The sequence below is a fragment of the Grampus griseus genome, assembly GCF_964374135.1.
Source record: "Grampus griseus genome assembly, chromosome: 4".
In the NCBI taxonomy this organism is placed as follows: domain Eukaryota; kingdom Metazoa; phylum Chordata; class Mammalia; order Artiodactyla; family Delphinidae; genus Grampus; species Grampus griseus.
Genome location: NC_138997.1, coordinates 30,068,721 through 30,089,820, shown reverse-complemented (window position 1 = coordinate 30,089,820; position 21,100 = coordinate 30,068,721). Strand labels below are relative to the sequence as shown.

Here is a 21,100-nt window from a genome sequence, read left to right as displayed (position 1 = left end):
GTGAATATACTTAACAATACTGGAACTATACACTTAAAAATGGTTAAAATGGTAAATTTTGTGTTGTGTATTTTAACACAATTTTTTAAGTATAAACTTAATGAAATATTTTCTTGCAATAGACTTAACTTATAAATCTATAGTCACATTTTTATCTTACATAAAGTGTATTATCTCTTAATATTAACATGCACAGAATGCTATAATATTATATATGTCTTTGAAAGTAAAGGTATAATCTGTAGAATTGAAAATATCTAAAAAATAACACATTTTATACACAAAGCTTACATTCTGTAAAATTAATAACTTTATAGGAAGGGTTACTAAAGAATGCACATGATAATGAAAATAACATGGCATCAAAGTCTAGTACTTGATGTTAATACTCCATTTCATGTAGGGTATTCAAAGAGCTTCATAAAATCTCAGAGCTCTATAAAGAAAGGATTTCACCTGTCTGAACCATAAATTGCACAGCAAAGCTTTCATCACAATGTTTACTGAAAAATGCTTGACTGGATGCTAGAGTAGCATAGCACAGACTCCAGGGGCCTCTAATACCTACCTTTGGTGCTCCAAGGACAATGGTGCTTCAAGGACAAAGGACGACTCTGCCTGAAAAAGTTTCAACGTCACACCCCCTACCTGACTCTTAATCGCCCTCCCCACCAAGTTGCGGTGGTTACGAAATTCCTGAGCCCACCTGGGCGACGGGACCTGTCCCAAATAAGGAAAGGCATCTGCCCTGTCCCACTCCCACCCTATAGAAGGAAGGTATATGTGCCTCAACCAATCAGTAAACGAAATTTTCACTTTGGACCGTTCTTTTATTTTCTGCCTATAAAAACTGATCAATAGCACATGTTTGGGCTCGACTCTCCCAGACTACTAGGAAGTCAGCCCGCTGTTCTGGCAGTGACCCTTCTCTCTAATAAATTCTATCTTCTTTACATTCTGCCTTGTGTCTGGAAATTCTTTTCCAACCCGCGTTCGGACCACGACACTACCCCGTTACTCTTTACCCTCCATCTGAATATCTGACGTACGACTTACTGGCAAATTAAGAAGATATTTCATAAAGATATTTCAAAAAACTTAGTATTCAGCATCTAGAGGTTAAAAAACAGATTTATCTATTTGCATCCAATGAAAAATATATCCATTTTGAATTTAGACATAAAGTTCAAAGTATAGCTTTATTCAGTTACATTCTTAATTTGATCTAATAATAAGCTATTTGAGAACATAACCCTGTGTCACAACAGTATACTAAAAGTACTGGCACTGTTTTATTCAAAGCAAAAATTAAGGTGATTACAACACCTTTAAAACCAAAAATACAAAGATTAGGTACAACTATGCTTTTATTGCATTGGGGGTGTCAATCTTGGGTGGTATTTACTTGTAAAACGCAGATTCCCAAACCCTTCCCCCTAGCACTCTGATTCAGATTCTGACACACTAGATGGTGGCCTACTAATTTGTATTTTCAATGTGCTTTTTAACAAGCACTCTAACAAGGCTTTGAGAAACAATGCAAAACACACCTCTAATAAGATGCTAATTACAGTGCCTTAGAGGTATACCTTATGAGGAAGTTAAATATCATCTTATTCAACCTGATAAACACAGGAATCCTTTCTACAATACTGACAGATAGACTGATTGATCAATTTTAATAAGAAAGAATACCAACATTTATATACAAATAAATAGCATATGCTTCTCTGTAAAATACAAGTCTAATCACTTATTTTAACAAGACTACCATTGCTTGAAACTTAGAGTCACCTCTTTCGAGAATTAACTTTCAATACAGTGTATAAGCCTTCAAACACATATACAATTATAAAAAGAGAAACTGGTTTCATTACGTTATTGCTCCTGATCAAAATTAGAACTCCCCAGATTCCGTAGCTCTGAAGACATTTAGATTACTTCCCAAATACACCCTCACAGGGTTGAGACTTGCCACCACAGAAAATAGGATGTTTAGATACATGTTTATGTATGGCCAAGTCGCTTTGCTGTGCACCTGAAACTATCACAACATTGTTAATCGGCTATACTCCAATGTAGTTTAAAAAGAAAGAAAATAGGGGCTTCCCTGGTGGCACAGTGGTTAAGAATCCGCCTGCCAATGCAGCAGACACGGGTTCGAGCCCTGGTCCGGGAAGATCCCACATGCCGCGGGGCAACTAAGCCCATGCGCCACAACTACTGAGCCCGCGTGCCTAGAGCCCCTGCTCCACAACAAGAGAAGCCACCGCAATGAGAAGCCCGTGCACCACAACGAAGAGTAGTCCCCACTCACCGCAACTAGAGAAAGCCCGTGTGCAGCAACGAAGACCCAACACAGCCAAAAATTAATTATTATTTTTTTTTAAAAAGAAAGAAAATAGGATGTTTAAAAGAATGCTACCAGAAGATCAAGATGCAGTTCCCAAAGAAAAAATGTTTAAATGTTTTGAGAAGAGGAGAGAGTGTAGCCTCTCAGAAACACTGCTTTGAACAAGATAATGTTCACCTCTGTGGACAGGCAATGTTGCCTGCCATTCCAGTAAACAAAGAATGTTGCTGCCATTCTAGTAAACAAGGACCAAGCCATCAGCTGCTGCAGCATCCCACCCCACCACCACTGATGGTACGCCCTGAGGGGAATTCAGGATAGAGAAAAACAGGAAGCATTTTGTGCTTTGGATACTGGCCCTAGATAGTTAAGATGCATATCTAAGGAATAATTTCATTCAGCCCAGATTCTTACATCTCCCCATACACAGAAAAGCATTAAAATCATTAACTTGCAATGTCTGTTTTTGTGATTAGCAGTTATCTTTTGATGTTCAACTACATTTTTGTTCCAGCCCAATACGCCTATGCATCCTGGCTCCTCCCTAAACTCTCTGGAGCAGCTCCTCAGAGGTATCTGAGAGGCTGTCTCCTGGCCTATAGTCCTCAGTAAGGTCCCCGAATAAAATTTAACTCAAAACTTCCAGGTTGTGCATTTTTCTTCTGTCAACACTTGGATGTGTAAATTCAAGTAGGCTTACTTTTTTTTAAGTTTATTACTGAACATTACTGAACACATCTCAATAGTAATAAGAAAAGACGACATTACCTGTGAGTGCTCTCTTCACGAGCCTTCTGCTAGGTTGCGTTTGCTCACTTCACTCTATCAGAGGGGTAGAAAAGATTTCTCCAACACTTGGCACTGCTGGCAACGCCCAGAAGAAGACTTCCAAAATCTACAGAAAGGAATTAAAAAAAAAAAAGCCCCAGAATCATTGATACACCACAAAAAAAACCCAATCTAAATTTCTCCAGTTTTTCTCCCTCATATTTACCACCATTTGTTGTGCACTGAGTGGGTTCTCCTCAGATTGCACTTATTATTAAAAAAAAGTTATAAACAAGGGACCTCCCTGGTAGTCCAGCGGTTGAGGGTCCACACTCCCAGTGGCAGGGGGCGTGGGGGAGTGGGGAGGTGGCAGGGTTTGACCCCTGGTCGGGGAGCTGGATCCCGGGTGCCCCAGCTAGGAGCCTGCATGCCACAACTAAAGATCCAGCATGCTACAATGAGGATCCCGCAAGGGGCAACGAAGATCCTGCGTGCCACAGCTGAGACCCAGCACAGCCAGACCAATAAATAAATAAATATATATTTTTTATATTTTTTAAGTTATATGCAAAAATCAAATCTTTACTTAGAATTCTGAATGCTAGCCAGAAATGAAAGACTCCTACTGGGTAGCAGAAAGTAGAGAAGGATTCTTCTGTCCTCCAAGAGATGGTAAGTAATTATATACTTCTTTTAGAAGAGAAAAAAATGTGAAACTAAATAAATCCATATCCATGCATCAGCAGCATCATAGTATAAGGACAACAAAATATAAAATAGCAAGGAGAGGATCACAAATAACTTTCGTAACCTACTTTTTTAAAAGTGTGATACTCCCCAAATATTCCCTGGTACCTCTGACCTATCCAAACACTGAGAGTTGAAAGTTTAGTTTCTGCCATCCCATGGGTAAAGTTTACTTTGGTCTTAGACGCACATTTCATATCATCAGGCCTAACTGGGAAGATAAGTTTCACAATACAAATGCATGGCTTAATCCCTACTGTACAGGCAGAAAAACATAAGCTTAAAGAAGGCTGGGAAATTATCCCACCTAAGATAAACAGTGCAGAGAAGAGGTGTCCCGGAAAGGACAGCAAAGAGACTAACCCCAAGCGGTTAGAGCATGAAAGGCAGAAGCTAATGCAAATGCTGAACAAACCCCATGAGAAGCCGCTATTCTAGATCAGAACAGGTGCAAGCTAGAGACAATGACCAAGAAAAAACAATTTTTAAGAAAACAATAAATACTATACTTAGTTAAAGCATGGGAACCATTTAAATGCCCAATAACTGGGGAAGAAGAGTTAAGTAAATGTGACAAAAAGACATAATTTAGTTAACCACGATTTTGTTAGCTGTCAGAAAATTTTGAGTTTTAATAAAGTGAGAAAACGCCATTTATCACATAAAGAAGAAAGAAAAAACAGAGTACAATGCTGTAATTACATATGATCACGATCACTTACGCAAAGCAAGAAACAAGAAGCAACTTGTTCTGATATAGTTAGAAGTATTTATAAGTGAAATTTCCCCGACTTTAGATGGGTTAAGGTGAGCAATTCAAGTCAGAGTCTAGTACAACAAATAGGTCTTTTCAAAATCTCTGCGTAGCAAGGATGCACCACTCACTAACATAATAATTTTTCTGGAACAGCCCTGTATATTAAAGGATGGTTCCCTATAAGTCACTGTAAGAGGTTTTGTGTGTGTGTGTGTGTGTGTGTGTGTTTGACCTATAGATGTCTCAAAGACTTGGAATGCAATACCTTTTCTTATAACAAATGTTTTGTGAAAGGGAAAAAAATGGAGGAAGGGACCTCAACTTGACCTAAAGCTTCAAAACTAGGCACAGTTGTAATGCCTGGGCACCAAAGAGTGCGTATGGGGCATGAGAAGCAAAGGATAACATTTGACAAGCAAATAAACAAATTCTTCTTATTAAAATTTTGTCAGTACCTTCAAATCCACCCTCTTCACTCTACTCAATTATAAAGCACCTGGGGGCTTCCCTGGTGGCGCAGTGGTTGAAAGTCTGCCTGCCGAAGCAGGGGACACGGGTTTGTGCCCCGGTCTGGGAAGATCCCACATGCTGCGGAGCGGCTGGGCCTGTGAGCCATGGCCGCTGAGCCTGTGCGTCCAGAGCCTGTGCTCCGCAATGGGAGAGGCCACAACAGTGAGAGGCCCGCATACCGCAAAAAAAAAAAAAAAAAAAAAAATTATAAAGCACCTGGGACCTTGCAGTATAATTCATAATCAAATCTCCGGGCATTTATTCGCAAGCCGTTTTAAAATGGCTTACAAGCAAGAGAATTCTACTTCTTCCATAATACCATATGAACTGTTTTATCATCGTGTCCTGGAGAGAGACAGGCTCTCCTACCGCCTCTTAAGAATTACAGATTGCTTCCAGATGCTTTTCAGGTGATTTCAAGCCTTTTCTCATTCTGTGACTCTTGAATTACGAAAGGGCATCTCTAATTCATGAGAAATACTGCTCCCACTTCAGTGTCCATTAACATACATTCTCCCCTTCCACTACATTGTAGGCACTCACACACGTATGCTTTTAGTTAGGTAATAATGCCTCCCTGTGTATCAGTCAGGGCTTTACTGAGAACCACTCATATTTTACCATCGTGATTCCGCTAGCAGCCACGCTTTGAGACTTCAAAGGAGGCTGAGTCCCTTGACAGTGATGCACAGAATGACATCAAAAGCAAGGTTAAACAAAACTCAAGTAAAGGGAAAGGACTCTCTTAAAATTCACTGGGTCTTGGTAATTCTCTCATTATCACCTCATTTAAAAACAAAGTATGTCTCCTGCTAAAATGTGGGGAAGTTGGCAGTTAACAATTCAGTCACACTCAAATCTCTGCCCAGGCAAGTGCTTTCCTTCTAACAAAACGTGCTATCTCCACACAGCAAAACCAAATCCAGCCTCAGAATCCTTCTGGGCAGTGGCTATGTCACATCCCTAAATTCAACAGAGGAACAAAATTTAAACCTCATTTCCAGATGGCATAAATTCAGTGAATTCAGACCTCTACTGTGCTGAGTGCATAAATCTGTTAACAGGCAAAGAGTGCACAAAAAGCACAGCAAACCGCCAAATGAACACTGTGTGTTGTGGGCAGAGAGAATTAATATCCACATCACAGATTTCTCTCTGTATCGACGAAATGAATGCAGAGGGGCGTTTTTACAGGAGGTGTGGATTTTTCCATAGCACTGGATTAACTGACCCGTGTTATAATCAAGTGCTTTCCTGGAGAGTAATTAACAAATCAATCAATCAACTACAAGTTTTCAAATACGTGGAGTTGACGATGAGTTAATTATTGAATAATTTCATTCTCCAAAAGAGCCGAACTGTGACAGGTTATGTGGAAACTTGCAGAGAAGAACAAAATGTTCTACCAGGCCCACAGTCTTCACTATTCCACTTAATATTAATAAGGGACTTCCCTGGTGGCGCAGTGGTTAAGAATCCGCCTGCCGATGCAGGGGACACAGGTTTGAGCCCTGGTCCGGGAAGATCCCACATGCCACAGAGCAACTAAGCACATGAGCCACAACTACTGAGCCCACGTGCCACAACTACTAAAGCCCAAGTGCCTAGAGTGCGTGCTACACAACAATGAGAAGCCCACACACTGCAAATGAAGAATAGCCCCCTCTCACTGCAACTAGAGAAAGCCCAAGCCTGCGTGTGGCAACAAAGACCCAACACAGCCAAAAATAAATAATTTAAAAAATAATTAATTTTTAAAAAAGAATATTAATAATAACTCAAGAGTCTTAAAATGGTTGGATCTAAACTCAGTCCCTGAATTTTATAGATGATAAAAATAAAGCACAGGGAAGCTAAGTGACTTTAGGGAAGACAGAGGTAGAACCCATATCTTCCAACCCACGGTGATGCGATCTTCTCCACATTAAACTCACAATTCCTCAACTATCTACCCATTAAGTCTATTTCATTTCCCTCAAACAGCAAAGCTTTTAAAGCTTTGGGAAAAGTGGAACCAAATGAAGCTTCAACCTCCAGTTTCCATCCAATCAATCCCTGAGATTTTACATTAATTATATAGATTCTCTTCTTCACCCAAGAAATACAGTGTAATTTGGATCACCTTGGGAAGGTCCCAACCATGAAACAAATGAGTGAGCTACAGCACATCACCGAGGAGGAAGAGCAGACAGAGACAGACTACAGCCATCTCAGAAATGAATCAAGGATACTGACTGATCAAAATAAACAACGGGGCTTCCCTGGTGGCACAGTGGTTGAGAGTCCGCCTGCCAATGCAGGGGACGCAGGTTCGTGCCCCGGTCTGGGAAGATCCCACATGCCGCAGAGCGGCTGGGCCCGTGAGCCATGGCCACTGAGCCTGCGCGTCCGGAGCCTGTGCTCTGCAACGAGAGAGGCCACAACAGTGAGAGGCCCGCGTTTAAAAAAAAAAAAAAAAAAAATGAATAACGAAGATTAACAAAATCAAAATCTAAGTATTAAGTGCTATTTCCCAATGTAACAACTATTCCTAAGATGTTTCTTAAAGAAAAAAATGTAGTGGTCATTGTTGTTTAAGGTTGTGTAATCAAGCAGATTTGGAAAATGCGACATTCTAAAATATCCCTCTTGAACATTCACAAAGCGCATCATGTGTATAAAGGCTCGAAGAAGGCCTACAGGAAAGAAGCCCACTTAGTTTTGTTTAATATATACAACGTTTCCCAATCTTATTTGACATCTTCTGTTTGCAGAACCTGTACTGACATTCTCCAAGAAGCATCCTTCAGGAAGCACATATAGCATTTTTGATGAATAACATGGCATCCATTAAGCAGCATTTATAGTGAGATTGGCTTCCTCTTCCAGACCCAACTGTTAAAAATCAACTCTTGGGACTTCCCTGGTGGTCCAGTTGTAAAGAATCTGTCTTGCAATGCAGGGGACACAGGGTTAGATCCCTGGTCAGGGAACTAAGATCCCACATGCCACAGGGCAACTAAACCCGTTCACCACAACTACTGAGCTCATGCACCTCAACTAGAGCCTGCGTGCTGTAAACTAGAGAGCCCACATGCCCTGGAGCCTGTATCCCACAAATAGAGAAGAGAAACCCACACGCCACAACTAGAGAGAAACCCGCTCACCACAACGAAAGATCCCGCACCACAACGAAGATCCCGCGTACTGCAACTAAGACCCGGCACAGCCTAAAAAATAAATAAATAATAAATCTTAAAAAAAAAAAATCAACTCTTGAGGTAAAGGACCCTGTGATTACAATGAAAATAACAACCACCACCACCAAGTAATAAGTGCTAAGTGCAAGGCACTGTGCTAACTACAATTTTTTTTTGAGAAGGGGTAGGATGTATTCAAATTCAAATTATACTCCCCAGAGCCTGTATCTATTCATAAACAAGAAAACATTTTTTAACAACTAAACATATCACATACACTGTTCTGTACCTTGCATTTTTCACCAAACAACATATATTGGAAATGACACATAAAGAGATTCACTGGTATCTTTTTATGACTGCACAGTTTTCTAATGTACAGCAGTACAGTAACACAATGTACTAATTCAGTCTCCCATGGATGAACATTTTGGTTGTTTCCAATCTTTAGTCATTTTATAAACATTACTACATAAGTATCTCTGTACATAAATCATTTTCTCATGAATGTAATATGTATGTATATGTAGGATACATTCATAGTATATATGAATGTATGTATATCTAGAGGAATGTACTCAATATTTGTACCTAGGATAAATTTCTAGAACTGGAGCTCCTAGTCAAAGGTATGAGATTTTGCCAAACTGCCCACTAAAGAGACTATTGTTTTGCACTCATTATCTCTACAGAGTAGGTTACAGAACTTCTTAATCTTTGCCCATCTAATAGTGATGAACGGTACCTCGGTTTAGTTCTAATGTGACTATCTCTTATAATGAGCAGAGTTAAGCATCTTCTTCATATGTTTAAAAGACACTGTTATCTCTCTTTCTGTAGACTATATCCTTTGTCCACTTTTCTACTGGGTTGTTGGACTTTTTCTTATAGATTTGTAGAAGCTCTTTATTAGGGAAATCAGTCCCTTTGTGATATGAGGAGCAAAATTTTTTCCCCATTTTCTTGTTCTTTGTCTTCCCTTATGCAGGATTTTTTCTGTTAGTTATTTAATGTAATCAAGTTTATCAATCTCTTACGGCTTCTCTCTTTTCTGTCTTACTTAGAAAGGCCATATACACTCCAAGATTATAAAATAACTTTCCCATGTTTTCTTCTATAATATACTTTATTTTTAAAATTTCTGTTTCATATAGATCAATTTTGGCGTAACACTTAAGATATTGCTCTAAATAGCTTTTTCTTTCCCCCGTCCAGATGGCCACCTGGTTATCCCACCACTGTTTACTGAACACAGCATCTTTCTCCAATTAACTTGATATTTGGTAACACAAATGTTTCAATTATTGTAGCCTTATAGTATGTTTTAATCTCTTTTTCAGAATTGGCCTACCTATTCATGCTTACTTATTTTTCCATGTGAGCATAGAATAAGGTTGTTTAGCTCCCCCAAAGTCCTGTTGTTATTTTTATTGGAATTACATTAAACATACACATTAATTTAAGGAGAACTGGCATCTTTATATCCAAGAATACGACAGGCCTTTTCATATCTTTTTTGTATCCCTCAGGAGCATTTTTAAACTCCTTCACACACATCATACATATTTTATAAGTTTATTCTTAGGTATTTTATCCTTTTTATGGTAACTTTTTTCTTCCACTACATTCAAACTAGTTGTTAGTATATATGAAAGCTATGAATGCTGACATATTACTTTGGTATCCAGGCACATTTATAAATTATCTCATAAATTGTCTTATTCTTTATAATTAGTTTTTCACTTGATTCTCTTGGGTATTCTAGTCATATATTCCTATCATTTATTTGGAAATGATAGGAATATATGACTAGCTTTTATACCTTTATAACTTTATTTTCTTTCTGTTGACCACCTACATTAACTTGTGATTCCAAAACACCATTAATAAAGAGTGAAAATAGTGGACATTCTTATTTTGTTTCTGGCTTTAATGGTCTCAAATTTCCTATTAAGCCTGAGATGGTTTTTAGATTGAGAAAGACATATTTTACTAAGAATACTTTCCTACTATATTTTGACGGTTTTTTTAAAAAATCAATAATGATACTGAATTTTATCAGATGTCTTTTTGTATAAAAATGATCATATGATTTTTTCTATTTACATTTAACAAGATGATGAATATCTTTAATAAATTTCATACTACTGAACCCTCCTGCATTCCTAAAACAATCCTCACTTGTTATGGCGTATTATTCTTTTAATGTGTACAAAGCACACAAACGTCATCTCACTCCATCCTCTAAGCAGCCCCGCAAGGTATGTTTTGGCACCATGGCTGCACGGGCCCTCACCCACTGTACTCCCGCTCTCCTCACTGCTCCCCCTCCAGGACTGTGCCGCTCCTGCCAGACCTGCTGTTCCCGGAGATCCTCCATCCCCAGATTGCCTCCTCTATCCTTCCTCTCTCCATGTACGCCTCTGCCGACACAGCACCTCCACACAAAGGCCCTCCCTGTCTACTGTCTACCCCATGTAAAACAGACAGGAAACACCTTCCGATCTTGTCACTCATTCCCTGACCCTGTTCTATTTCTGTTTGTAGCAACTGTCACCATCTAGCATATATTATATTTCACTTCTATTAATTTACATTCCATCTCCCCCAGTAGAATGTAAGCTCCATTAAGAGAAGGAGTTTCATCTCCATTAAGAGCAGGAGTTTCATCTGCTAGGCCTGGCACACAGAAACTACTTAATATTTGTTGAATGAGGGAATGAACAAATGAATAAATGAATGAACACCCATTTTATAGACAAGAAAGCTGAAGCTTAAAGAGATGAAGTAAAATCATTCACTGGCAGAGCTGGGACTGAAACCCAAGTCAAACTTCCAATTCCCTACCCCTAACCCTTAAAACAAATGACAGGTGATTTTAGGCCACAGAAAATGCTCATATATCTTATGAATACGAAAGTGCAAGTTAGTGACTCCATTGAAAGTAGATGTCCCTTTACAAGGTAAGCAAAAGAATCAGAAGATGGCGCCCATAGACTGGCTTTGGAGCCCAAAGAGATAATCTCCAGCCCTACACTTGTCCAACACAGTCACCGCTAGCCATACATGGTAACTGGAACTTGGGATGTGGTGTCAGCGACTACGGAACTGAAAGTTTAATTTTATTTCATTTTAATTAATTTAAATCTACAAACTGATACTAGTGGGAACCCACTTTTTCTTTCTTTTTTTTTTCATGGCGGTAATATTTTTAATAGTACAAAATACAAAACAATCCAAATATCCATCAGTGGTAGAATGGATAAATAATGTTATATTTATACAATGGAATACCCTACAGCAATGAAGATGAATGACCTACAACTACATTCAACAATTCCCTTGATTCTCACTAACATAATGTGGGGGGGGGGGAAGCCATAAAAGATTATGGTGAATCTAATTTTTTTTAATTTTTGAATTTTATTTTAATTTTTTATTCAGCAGGTCCTTATTAGTTATCCATTTTATACACATCAGTGTATACATGTCAATCCCAATCTCCCAATTCATCACACCACCATCCCCAACCCCCGCCGCTTTCCCCCCTTGGTGTCCATACATTTGTTCTCTACATCTGAGTATCAATTTCTGCCCAGCAAACCAGTTCATCTGTACCATTTTTCTCAGTTCCACATACATGCATTAACATAAAATATTTGTTTTTCTCTTTCTGACTTACTTCACTCTGTAGGAAGTCTCTAGATTCATCCATGTCTACAAATGACCCAATTTCGTTACTTTTTATGGCTGAGTAATATTCCATTATATATATGTGCCACATCTTCTTTATCCATTCATCTGTAGATGGGCATTTAGGTTGCCTTCATGACCTGGCTATTGTAAACAGTGCTGCAGTGAACATTGGAGTGCATGTGTCTTTTTGAATTATGGTTTTCTCTGGCTATATGCCCAGTAGGGATTGCTGGGTCATATGGTAATTCTATTCTTAGTTTTGTAAGGAACTGAGATACTGTTCTCCATAGTGGCTGTATCAATTTACATTCCCACCAACAGTGCAAGAGGGTTCCCTTTTCTCCACACCCTCTCCAGCATTTGTTGTTTGTAGATTTTCTGATGATGCCCATTTGAACTGGTGTGAGGTGATACCTCATTGTAGTTTTGATTTGCATTTCGCTAATAATTAGTGATGTTGAGCAGCTTTTCAAGTGCTTCTTGGCCATCTGTATGTCTTCTTTGGAGAAATGTCTATTTATGCCTTCTGCCCATTTTTGGACTGGATTGTTTGGATTTTTAACATTGAGCTGCATGAGCTATTTATATATTTTGGAGATTAATCCTTTGTCCGTTAATTCGTTTGCAAATATTTTCTCTCAAACTGAGGGTTGAATTTTTTCTTCTTTGTACTTTCCGTTGCTTTGCAAAGGCTTTTAAGTTTCATTAGGTCTCATTTGTTTATTTTTGGTTTTATTTCCATTACTCTAGGAGGTGGGTCAAAAAGATCTTTCTGTGATTTATGTCAAAGAGTGTTCTTCCTATATTTTCCTCTAAGAGTTGTATAGCGTCCGGTATTACATTTAGGTTTCAAATCCATTTGGAGATTATTTTTATGTATGGTGTGAAGGAGTATTCTAATTTCATTCTTTTACATGTAGCTGTCCAGTTTTCCCAGCACCACTTACTGAAGAGACTGTCTTCTCTCCACTGTATATCCTTGCCTCCTTTGTCATAGATCAGTTGACCATATGTGCGTGGGTTTATCTCTGGGCTTTCTATCTTGTTCCATTGATCTACATTTCAGTTTTTGTGCCAGTACCATATTGTCTTGATTACTGTAGTTTTGTAGTATAGTCTGAAGTCAGGGAGTCTGATTCCTCCAGCTCCACTTTTTGCCCTCAACACTGCTTTGGCTATTCGGGGTCTTTTGTGTCTCCATACAAATTTTAAGATTTTTTGTTCTAGTTCCGTAAAAAATGGCATTGGTAATTAGATAGGGATTGCACTGAATCTGTAGATTGCTTTGGGTAGTAGAGTCATTTTCACAATATTGATTCTTCCAATCCAAGAACATGGTATATATTTGCATCTCTTGGTATCATCTTTAATTTCTTTCATCAGTGTCATATAATTTTCTGCATACAGGTCTTTTGTCTCCCTAGTTAGGTTTATTCCTCGGTATTTTATTCTTTTTGTTACAATGGTAAATGGGAGTGTTTCCTTAATTTCCCTTTCAGATTTTCATCATTAGTCTATAGGAATGCAAGAGATTTCTGTGCATTAATTTTGTATCCTGCAATTTTACCAAATTCATTGATTACCTCTCGTAGTTTTCTGGTGGCATCTTTAGGATTCTCTATGTATAGTATCACATCATCTGCAAACAGTGACAGTTTTACTTCTTCTATTCCAATTTGTATTCCTTTTATTTCTTTTTCTTCTCTAATTGCCGTGGATAGGACTTCCGAAACTATGTTGAATAATAGCGGTGAGAGTCGACATCCTTGTCTCATTCCTGATCTTAGAGGAAATGCTTTCAGTTTTTCACCATTGAGAATGATGTTTGTGGTCGGTTTGTCGTATGTGGCTTTTATTATGTTGAGGTAGGTACCCTCTAAGCCCAATTTCTGGGGAGTTTTTATCATAAATGGGTGTTGAATTTTGTCAAAAGCTTTTTCTGCATCTATTGAGATGATCATACAGTTTTTAATCTTCAATTTGTTAATATGTTGTATCACATTGATTGATTTGCATATATTGAAGAATCCTTGCATCCCTTGGATAAATCCCACTTGATCGTGGTGTATGATCCTTTAAATATGTTGTTGGGTTCTATTTGCTAGTATTTTGTTGAGGATTTTTGCATCTATATTCATCAGTGATATTGGCCCGTAATTTTCTTCTTTGTAGTGTCTTTGGCTTTGGTATCAGGGTGATGGTGTCTTCATAGAATGAGTTTGGGAGTGTTCCTTCCTCTGCAATTTTTTGGAAGAGTTTGAGAAGGATGGGTCTTAGCTCTTCTCTACATGTTTGATAGAATTCACTTGTGAAGCCATCTGGTCCTGGACTTTTGTTTGTTGGAAGATTTTTAATCACAGTTTCAATGTCATTACTTGTGATTGGTCTGTTCATATTTTCTATTTCTTCCTTGTTCTGTCTTGGGAGGTTATGTCTTTCTAAGAATTTGTCCATTTCTTCCAGGTTGTTCATTTTATTGGCATAGAGTTGCTTGTAGTAGTCTCTTAGGATGCTTTGTATTTCTGTGGTGTGTGTTGTAACTTCTCCTTTTTCATTTCTAATGTTATTGATTGAGTCCTCTCCCTTTTTTTCTTGATGAATCTGGCTAATGGTTTATCAATTTTGTTTATCTTCTCAGAGAACGAGCTTTTAGTTTTATTGATCTTTGCTATTGTTTTCTTTGTTTCTATTTCATTTATTTCCTCTCTGATCTTTATGTTTCCTTCCTTCTGCTAACTTTGGGTTTTGTTTTTTCTTCTTTCTCTAGTTCCTTTAGGTGTAAGGTTAGATTGTTTATTTAAAATTTTTCTTGTTTCATAAGGTAGGCTTGTATTGCTATAAACCTCCCTCTTAGAACTGCTTTTGCTGCATCCCATAGGTTTTGGATCGTCGTGTTTTCATTGTCATTTGTCTCTAGGTATTTTTTGATTTCCTCTTTGATTTCTTCAGTGATCTCTTGGTTACTTAGTAACGTATTGTTTAGCCTCCATTTGTTTGTGTTTTTTATGTCTTTTTCCCTGTAACTGATTTCTATTCTCATAGCATTGTGGTTAGAAAAGATACTTGATATGATTTCAAATTTCTTAAATTTACTGAGGCTTGATTTGTGACCGAAGATGTGATCTATCCTGGAGAATGCTCTGTGCACACTTGAGAAGAAAAGTGTAACCTGCTGTTTTCGCATGGAATGTCCTATAGATATCAATTAAATCCATCTAGTCTATTGTGTTATTTAAAGCTTGTGTTTCCTTATTAATTTTCTACTTGGTTGATCTGTCCATTGGTGTAAGTGAGGTGTTAAATTCCCCCGCTATTACTGTGTTACTGTCGATTTCCTCTTTTACAGCTGTTAGCAGTTGCCTTATGCATTCAGGTGCTCCTATGTTGGGTGCATATATATTTCTAATTCTTATATCTTCTTCTTGGATTGATCCCTTGATCATTATGTAGTTTTCTTCCTTGTCTATTGTGACATTCATTATTTTAAAGTCTACTTTATCTGATATGAGTATTGCTACTCCAGCTTTCTTTTGATTTCCATTTGCATGGAATATCTTTTTCCATCCCCTCACTCTCAGTCTGTATGTGTTCCTAGATCTGAAGTGGGTCTCTTGTAGACAGCATATATATGGGTCTTGTTTTTGTATCCATTCAGCAAGCCTGTGTCTTTTGGCTGGAGCATTTAATCCATTCACATTTAAGGTAATTATCAATATGTATGTTCCTGTTTCCATTTTCTTAATTGTTTTGGGTTTCTTTTGTAGGTCCTTTTCTTCTCTTGTGTTTCCCACTTAGAGAAGTTCCTTTAGCATTTGTTGTAAAGCTGGTTGGATGGTGCTGAATTCTCTTAGCTTTTGCTTGTCTGTAAAGGTTTTCATTTCTCCATAGAATCTGAATGAGATCCTTGCCGAGTAATCTTGGTTGTAGGTTCCTCCCTTTCATCATTTTAAATATGTCATGCCACTCCCTTCTGGCATATAGAGTTTCTGCTGAGAAATCAGCTGTTAACCTTATGGGAGTTCCCTTGTACGCTGTCTGTCAAAAGTTTTTCCCTTGCTGCTTTCAATAATATTTCTTTGTCCTTAATTTTTGCCAAGTTGATTACTATGTGTCTCAGCGTGTTTCTCCTTGGGTTTAACCTGCATGGGACTCTCTGCACTTCCTGGACTTGGGTAGCTATTTCCTTTCCCATGTTAAGGAAGTTTTCGACTATAATCTCTTCAAATATTTTCTCGGGTCCTGCCTCTCTCTCTTCTCCTTCTGGGACCACTATCATGTGAATGTTGTTACGTTTAATGCTGTCCCAGAGGTCTCTTAGGCTGTCTTCATTTCTTTTCATTCTTTTTTCTTTCTTCTGCTCCACAACAGTGAATTTCACCATTCTGTCTTCCGTTCTTCTGCCTCAGTTATTCTGCTATTGGTTCCTTATCGTGTAGTTTTCATTTCAGTTGTTGTATTGTTGTTTATCTCTGTTTGTTTGTTCTTTAATTCTTCTAGGTCTTTGTTAAACATTTCTTGCATCTTCTCGAGCTTTGCCTCCATTCTTTTTCCGAGGTCCTGGATCATCTTCACTATCATTATTCTGAATTCTTTTTCTGGATGGTTGCCTGTCCCTGCTACATTTAGTTGTTTTTCTAGGGTTTTATCTTGTTCCTTCATCTGGGACATAGACCTCTGCCTTTTCATCTTGTCTATCTTTCTGTGAATGTGGTTTTTGTTCCACAGGCTGCAGGATTGTAGTTCTTCTTGTTACTGCTGTCTGCCCTCTGGTGAATGAGGCTGTCTAAGAGGCTTGAGCAATTTTCCTGATGGGAGGGACTGGTGGTGGGTAGAGCTGACTGTTGCTCTGGTGGGAAGAGCTCAGTAAAACTTTAATCCACTTGCCTGCTGACGGGTGGGGCTGGGTTCCCTCCCTGTTGGTTGTTTGGCCTGAGTCAACCAAACACTGGAGCCAACCTGGGCTCTTTGGTGGGGCTAATGGTGGACTCTCGGAGGGCTCACGCAAAGGAGTACTTCGCAGAACTTCCTATGCCAGTTTCCTCTTCCTCACGGTGAGACACAGCCACCCCTGCCTCCGCAGGAGACCCTCCAATACTAGCAGGTCACTGCTCCTTCCCCTGGGCCCCAGTGCATACACTACTCTGTGCGTGCCCTCCAAGAGTGGAGTTCTCTGTTTCCCCCAGTCCTGTCAAAGTCCTGCAATCAATTCCTGCTAGCCTTCAAAGTCTGATTCTCTAGGAATTCCTCCTCCCATTGTCAGACCCCCAGGTTGGGAAGCCTGATGTGGGGCTCAGAACCTTCATTCCAGTGGGTGGACTTCTGTGGTACAACTGTTCTCCAGTTTGTGAGTCACCCACCCAGCATTTATGGGATTTGATTTTATTGTGATTGCGCCCCTCCTACCGTCACACTGTGGCTTCTCCTTTGTCTTTGGAATGTGGGGTGTCCTTTTTGGTGTGTTCCAGTGTCCTCCTGTCGATGACTGTTCAGCAGTTAGCCGTGACCCCGGTGCTCTCGCAAAAGGGAGTGACAGCACGTCCTTCTACTCCGCCATCTTGAACCATTCTCTCTACCTTTTCAACTGTACATTTTATGCAACCTCAACAGAGATCAAGCATTTCTGGTGAAAAGTGGGCATCCACATGGAGAGGTGCTGTAAACATAAAATCCTCACCAGAGTTCGAAGACTGAGTACAAAAAGAGAATGTAAAAGATCTCATTAATAGTATGTTCATATTGAACATTTTGGATAGACTCGGTTAAATAAAATACATTATTAAAATTTTTTTTAAAAAAGAAGATGGCCTCCAAAGAATTCCCTGGAAAATATAGGCATTATATTAAGGCAGGTCTCCTCTCTCAATACCCATTAGCCTACAGCAAGCATCATGAAGCTCTAACCTTCATCCACATGTGTCCTTGGGTATCCAGAAGATAAAACTGGATGCTTCGGGCTTCCCTGGTGGCGCAGTGGTTGAGAGTCTGCCTGCTGATGCAGGGGACACAGGTTCGTGCCCCGGTCTGGGAAGATCCCACATGCCACGGAGCACCTGGGTCCGTGAGCCATGGCCACTGAGCCTGCGCATCTGGAGCCTGTGCTCCGCAATGGGAGAGGCCACAACAGTGAGAGGCCCACGTACAGCAAAACAAAACAAAACAAAACAAAAACTGGATGCTTCAAGAACAAATGGCCATTAAACATGTATTTACTACCAGTTCTGGCAGACACGAGTACTAGAAGCAAACTCCCCCAGGGACTAGCCATATTATGGCCAGTAATGGCCACCAGGGACCTGGTTTTGAAAAATTATTTGCTTCTTCAATGCCTAAGCCTCTTTTCTGGTTTCAAAAGGGCCATTTACAATTACATATTCTTCTCAGCCTTTCCCTCTTCTATCACTGGGATACTTTCCTGAACCAACTATAGGCTAAAAACAAAATTTCACAAATCATTTCTAACATTAAACAGTACCTTTAACTTTTCTTCAAAATTCAATCAAACCCTGTATTTTAAAACTGCGGGGCTGATCCAGCTTTGCAATGTGGCACATTTAATTCCGTCAGTATAAAATGTAATGAGCAAAGATCTGAGCTAGTGAGGCATAACTAAATGTTCTGAACCTGTGAACTGAAAAAGCAAGGCTCATTTATATTATTTCTAAATAGTAAATAAAATCACTTTCCAACATTTCACTATCAAATTACAGTAATTTTTCTACCAGCACACACTTGAGGAATGCCACAAAAGGACCTTTCTAACAGTTCGTTTTATTGCTGCTCATACCTTCTAAATATTTCTCCGCTGGCTTCTATTCAAAGGTAAATGGAAGGCAGTAAAATTTATGGAAAATGTATTCAACTGCTTAAAATACATCAACCAAAAGAAAAAAGATTTTAAGGCTGTATTATGAGTTGTGAAATTATATCTCCTTTGCTTAGTCTCTGATTTCAATTGACAGGTAACAAAACTGACAAACCAGTCAAGTTCCCAGACCCCTCCTATACAGAGCCCAACCCTCCCATCTCAAACTCTCACCTTGGTCAAGGCCAGGGTAAACACCTGTCCTTCACATTTTTACACAACCTGACTTTGTATGCCACAAATACAAGCTCTCACACCAGGCAGGGAGCAAATTCCAGTGCACGGAACAAATTCCCACTCTTTTAAACCATCTGTTGACAGTTCCCTTGACTTTCTCAGCTGTCAAGGTAGTGAAGGGAGGAAAAGGACCTTTCTGTATAACTGTAAAGTGTAACCAGATAAGTGTGCCCTAAGCAATTCACACATAGAAAGGTAAAATAAAACTCTGGTGAAGGCTTAAAATTTAGCTATAAAAATTATATTATAGGTCGAGAACAAGGTGGCTGAGGAGAAGGACGTGCTCTCACTCCCTCTTGCAGGGACACCAGAATCACAACTAGCTGCTGGACAACCATCGACAGGAAGACACTGGAACTCACCAAAAAAGATATCCCACATCCAAAGACAAAGGAGAAGCCACAATGAGACAGTAGGAGGGGTGCAATCACAGTAAAATTAAATCTCATAACTGGTGGGTGGGTGACTCACAGACTGGCAAACACTTATACCACAGAAGTCTACCCTCTGGAGTGGAGGTTCTTAGCCCCACGTCAGGCTTCGCAACTGGGGGTCCGGCAACGGGAGGAGGAATTCCTAGAGAATCAGATTTTGAAGCCTAGTGGGAGTTGATTGCAGGACTTCGACAGGACTGGGGGAAAAAGAGACTCCACTCTTGGAGGGCACGCACAAAGTAGTGTGCCCATCGGGACCCAGGGGAAGGAGGAGTGACCCCAGGGGAGACTGAACCAGACCTACCTGCTAGTGTTGGAGGGTCTCCTGCAGAGGCGGGAGGGGGCTCTGTTTCACCGTGGGGACAAGGACACTGGCAGCAGAAGTTCTGGGAAGCACTCCTTGGCCTGAGTCCTCCCAGAGTCTGTCATTAGCCCCACCAAAGAGCCCAGGTAGGCTCCAGTGTTGGGTTGCCTCAGGCCAAACAACCAACAGGGAGGGAACCCAGCCCCACCCATCAACAGTCAAGTGGATTAATGTTTTACTGAGCTCTTCCCACCAGAGCAACAGTCAGCTCTACCCACCACCAGTCCCTCCCATCAAACCTTTTAGATATCCACAAGAGTGCAGACAGCAGAAGCAAGAAGAACTACAATCCTGCAGCCTGTGGAACAAAAACCACATTCACAGAAAGATAGACAAGATGAAAAGGCAGAGGACAATGTTCCAGATGAAGGAACAAGATAAAACCCCAGAAAAACAACTAAATGAAGTGGAGATAGGCAACCTTCCAGAAAAAGAATTCAGAATAATGATAGTGAAGATGATCCAGGACCTCGGAAAAAGAATGGATGCAAAGATCGAGAAGATGCAAGAAATGTTTAACAAAGACCTAGAAGAATTAAAGAACAAACAAACAGAGATGAACAATACAATAACTGAAATGAAAACTACACGATAAGGAACCAATAGCAGAATAACTGAGGCAGAAGAATGGATAAGTGACCTTGGAAGATAGAATAGTGGAATTCACTGCTGCAGAATGGACTGAAGAAAAAAGAATGAAAAGAAATGAAGACAGCCTAAGAGACCTCTGGGACAACATTAAACGCAACAATATTCATACTATAGGGGATCCAGAAGGAGAAGAGAGAAAGAAAGGACCAGAGAAAATATTTGAAGAGATTATAGTCAAAAACTTCCCTAACATGGGAAAGGAAATAGCCACCCAAGTTCAGGAAGCGCAGCGAGCCCCACACAGGATAAACGCAAGGAGAAACACGCCGAGACTCATAGTAATCAAATTGGCAAAAATTAAAGGCAAAGAAAAATTACTGAAAGCAGCAAGGGAAAAATGACAAATAACATACAAGGAACTCCCATAAGGTTAACAGCTGATTTCTCAGCAGAAACTCTACAAGCCAGAAGGGAGTGGCAGGATATACTTAAAGTGATGAAAGGGAAGAACCTACAACAAAGATTACTCTACCTGGCAGGGATCTCATTCAGATTCTATGGAGAAATGGAAACCTTTACAGACAAGCAAAAGCTAAGAGAAT

At 39.6% G+C, this 21,100-nt stretch overlaps 1 protein-coding gene across 5 annotated transcripts in view; it reads right to left on the bottom strand.

The window, feature by feature from the left end:
* Positions 1 to 21,100, bottom strand: part of FHIP1A (FHF complex subunit HOOK interacting protein 1A) — a 271,128-nt gene that overhangs the window by 189,106 nt on the left and 60,922 nt on the right. For 3 of the 5 annotated variants that reach the window (XM_082652863.1, XM_082652866.1, XM_082652867.1), the window contains exon 2: positions 3,122 to 3,248. The gene's annotated coding sequence lies outside the window, so the exon portion shown is untranslated. Of the gene's footprint in view, positions 1 to 3,121; positions 3,249 to 8,281; positions 8,345 to 21,100 lie in introns of all 5 variants that reach the window. The other 2 variants (XM_082652865.1, XM_082652864.1) reach the window with 1 other exon arrangement.